The sequence below is a fragment of the Prunus mume genome, linkage group LG1, assembly GCF_029339155.1.
Source record: "Prunus mume cultivar Tortuosa linkage group LG1, ASM2933915v1, whole genome shotgun sequence".
Lineage (NCBI taxonomy): Eukaryota > Viridiplantae > Streptophyta > Magnoliopsida > Rosales > Rosaceae > Prunus > Prunus mume.
This window is the reverse complement of record NC_142698.1, coordinates 30441484-30445962: the sequence shown is the minus strand read 5'-3', so window position 1 is coordinate 30445962 and position 4479 is coordinate 30441484. Positions and strand designations below refer to the sequence as shown.

General features: G+C 32.9%; 1 pseudogene across 1 annotated transcript; it reads right to left on the bottom strand.

Annotated features, from left to right (window-relative positions):
• Positions 1-1107: 1107 nt before the first annotated feature.
• Positions 1108-4181, bottom strand: LOC103328763 (fatty acyl-CoA reductase 3-like; annotated as a pseudogene). The gene is made up of 10 exons (XR_016123385.1): positions 4066-4181; positions 3892-3995; positions 3609-3811; positions 3430-3530; positions 2974-3169; positions 2540-2701; positions 2157-2238; positions 1792-2058; positions 1571-1696; positions 1108-1503 (listed from the first exon to the last, which is right to left on the bottom strand). The product of XR_016123385.1 is annotated as a fatty acyl-CoA reductase 3-like (transcript).
• Positions 4182-4479: the final 298 nt, after the last annotated feature.

Here is a 4479-nt window from a genome sequence, read left to right as displayed (position 1 = left end):
TATCCAGTTATTCAAAAAACAAAAAAAAACAAAAAAAAACAAAAAAACAAAAAATACGAGGAAGAATGAAATATTTGGCTGCAAGATTTTTTAAGAAAAAACTGTTATATCTCAAGTTACACATAACACAAAACATTAGGCTCATTGTATTGGGCTTAAAAGCAAATAAATGGGTTTGCTAAAACCCAAAGACTTGGGCTGAACTTAGAGGACCAAAATGTTTATTTATGTATTTATATAACATCTGAAATTTTTTTTTTTTTTTAAACGTGTCTTTACATGATGTTGGGCAGCGGGTTGTTGGGTGGGGTTGGAGTGGTGTTGGTGAGGGTAACTTTGGGTTGGGTGGTGGTTGAGGTGTAATAGGAGAGAGAGAGAGAGAGAGAGGAAATTTTTTTATTTTGTATTGTTTAATTTTAAAAGGAATGAATTTATTAATAACTTAATCGAATTGCCCCTCCACAAGTAACGAAAGGAAAAAAAAAAGACATAATTGAGGACTATCCTTGGATTGCTTTAAATTGAAACCACATGGACAAAAGTGATCAAATTGAAACTAGAGGGACCTTAACCCTCCGTTTGGACGAAGGAATTAAAAGTGACATAGAATTCTAAAATGACGTAATTTAGATTTTCATCATTTCAATTTTTTGCAATTGAAGATTTCAATGTTTGGATTTATGTATGTTGAGTTTTGTAAATGGCACTAAGGAAATTGGGAAATGACGCCTATTTTTGTGGAAATTAAACTCGAGACTTTGATGCCCTAATTTCCACGATTTTTTCTACGTGTCATTAAATAAATTCCCAGCTTAAGTTAACAAACAATGGAATTATCAATTTTTCCTTTCAAATTTCCAACTTTTAGCTAAATTCCGAGTTATTTTTCCTCATTCAAACGGAGAATAATGGTAAAAGTGATAAACTACATAGATCAAAGGTGAATTTATACCTAAAAAATATGTTAGTTGTCTTAATTGTGAAAAAATTACTCTAATCAAGGAGATTGATTTGGATAGTAAGTTTCCCAATGTTTTTATTAAATCTTATGAAGGAGATTGTTACGTATTGAGACTCATGAATGTGCATTATTTTGAATACATTAAGTACTTCCAAAATAAAATTAGATATCCTTGGAATGGGTACGTTACAAATATATATATAGGTACATTAAAATATACCTACAATATAGAAATGAGTATATGATCTATATTTATATCAATATAAGATTTTGGCCAAGGTATATTCGTGGCTTATTTGGAGGTTTTTCTAGTGGTGAATGTACACCGTCAATGATACCAAATATATCGACCGATCAATGCATGTATTTATTTTCTCAAGGATTATCATTTCATCATAACATATTTTTGGAGACCAGGAATGTGAGTGTGCATAATGTAGTCTTCCCAATCAATGCATCTTGCATCAAAATTGAAAGCTTCCGCGTCAACGAACCTCTCCCTTGTTATCCTTCGCAATTCCTCAGCATTGTTGTCATCAAAGCTGCATTTAAATCAAATTAAAAACACATGTTTAATTAATAACCAAACTGGAGCTAGCATATACGTACATGCCCTTGAATAGCATATAAGGTTCATATAGCTCTACCAAGCGCATCACCAATTTGAGTTTCTGATTATAGTTAACATATAGATCGGAAATATCCGCCAAATGCTTTGTTCACGAACTTTAAACCCTTCAAAGAAGAATTAAAGGTAATATTATGCATATAAACATAAATATAATATGTAATTGCTGTATAACATTACTATTAACGGTGAAATTACAAACCTCCAAAGGTAGCATGAAGCGAATTTGCATATACATGCGAAAAGTAGCCGTAGTCTTGAATAATTTAAGCTTGCCAACCTTGACAGGCTTTCCATCCTTGTCAATCCATGGATTTTTTGTGAAGTATTGGAAGATAAAACTGTGAATATTAAGGAAATTGATAGGATTTCTCAAAGAGCTTCCCACATGGTAAATGATACTAGACGATTTATTTGCATTTGCCACCATTGCTACAGTTATTGAATTTACCACCATATCAACAGGAACCTGCATAATTTCAAAATCTATAGTTTTGATTGTAAAATTACTGTTGTGTGCTTGTACCTATGAGTATTTGGAGAACCATGAAGTTTACTTAAACTTACCATATCAAATACTGACATAGGATCCACAAGCAAACATGTCAGCTTCCCTTTACAATAAGCAGCAATTACACCATCAACGGTTCTGCAACAACAATAACAACAAAGATTGCACACATGTTGAAATTTAGTTATAAGACCCTACCAAATAAAAATCATTGTACCATTAAATTTTTCTGAATCTGCACAAAGACCTATATTAGTGCACACAATTAGCCTTTTCTTTGCCCAAAAAAAAAAAAAAAAGAATTGTAGGCTTTTGTTTTCTTTCCCAGTAGTTCCAGTGTCTCATAATAAGCTTATAATTTTGTTAACGAACAAACTGAGTTATGCGTGTTTTCTGAGTAAAATCTAGTCAAATTTTACAGTGCTTGCAACCTTTATACCTCAAACCTTGGACCCAACCTGGAAATGGCTCTTTGTAAGTACTGGTGATTGCAGGCGGACGTATGATGACGACAGATAGATTATCTTTTGAGTGTCTTAGAAGTATTTCTCCCATCGCTTTTGTGAATACGTACGTGTTTGGCCATCCATACAATTTAGCCCTGCAAGAATATAAGAAATAATAATGAGAAAACTCTGTAAGGATATTAGTGAAAAGCCCCAGAGAAAAATAGACGAACAATTTCACACTGTAAAAAAATTATTTTGGCACTCATTTTATCTCAATTCAATGAATGAATTGGTGAGCTAGAGAACTGCATAAATAACTTCTTCTTTATTTGCTTATTGATAAAATTTGGAGAAAAATAAGTTTGAAACTGTGAATCGTGCTTGTGGTTTTATAGGGCACAGTTGGATGGATGCTCGAAAAAACCTTTCAATGCCGAAATCCTTCATCGTGATTGTAATAACTTCTTCTGTCGCATTTTGTGCTTTTAGTTCATTCAGTTTCTCTTCCACCAAATTCTTCTCTTGCACTTTGAAATCAAATTTAGTGATCTCCTTTTCCATCTCATCCATGCAAGATGAGTCCTCTAGTATAAGTCCTTCCCTTTCACCACATACATAAGCTGAAAAACTATCAACATATCAGTGAAGGAAAATCAAAGGAAATTGAGACTAGAAAAAACATTATGAGATGATAAATAAAGATGAAACTTAGAAAAGAAAAAAAACATGCTGTGGACACGGTAATAGTACATAACTCTTCTCCTCTCCTTTTTTGACATGAAATTTGAGCATATAAAGTTTAGGATATGGAAAGGCTATATATATCATATGGTAGCCTTGTAGGCCATGGGAAACCAAGAGAAGAAAAACAAACACTAACCAGTTGACACGTGGAGTAGCATCTGTAGCTTTAGACATTTCTTTGCAAAGCTCAGTACGTGTTGAACTCCAAATATATTGACACTCAGTGCAATATCATATCTGCAAACCAAATATTATACACATGTAAATTCTAACTGCATTGTTTTTTATATGCTTACATGCATATATAATAATTACCTTTCATCAAACTTGGTGGTTCCTGCAGAATTAAGTATGATTTCAATTCCAGTGTACATTTCTTCTCTCAACTTGAGCTCTTTCACCCCTAGCTCATCAAAAGTTACGTCTCCTGGAACAGCCACAACTTTTTCTGCTATGAAAGAATCAAAATCTGTGCCCCATTTGTCTTTGAGAACCCTGAACAACTCTTTCCCAAATATCTGAATTTATATACATGAAAGTCATTTTAGGATAAAATAAAATTACTTGGTCATTGTTATATACGTATTTATATATAAACCTGATCATGCATGCGATCTGTGGCTGACTTGGTATACTTAGCTCTTAACATAAGATAAAGCCTTTTCACATCTGGTTGAACCCTTAGAATTTTCTCCAGAAATACTGCATGCATTTGTAAATTAAGTTACTATGAGAGAGACAGAGAGAGAGAGAGAGAGAGATGAAATGGTACCCATTCCAAGGAAGCCAGTGGCTCCAGTTACTAAGATGGTCTTGTTTTGAAGATATCCTAGTATGCTCTCCAAATCCATTGTGTAAAGCTAGAGCCCAGAGGAAAAATGTCTAAGTTGAGTAGAGATATCAGTTCTCTTGGATTCAGAGTACTTATAAAAGGAATGTTTACCTACTTTTAGCACCAAAATAAATAAATCAGTTTCTGCGGCTTCCTCTATAATTATGGCCCATCTTAGCATAAATTTTTAATTTTTTTTAATTTTCTTTTCCTAATTTTATGTTTATGTTTTCCTCGAAATTAACATTAAGAGCATCAACGTGTTAGAAATATGTCCTTAAAGCCAACTAATTATGTAATAGTTAGAGGTAAGGACTTCTTTGATAAAAGACATATTATGTTATTAATGAGCAA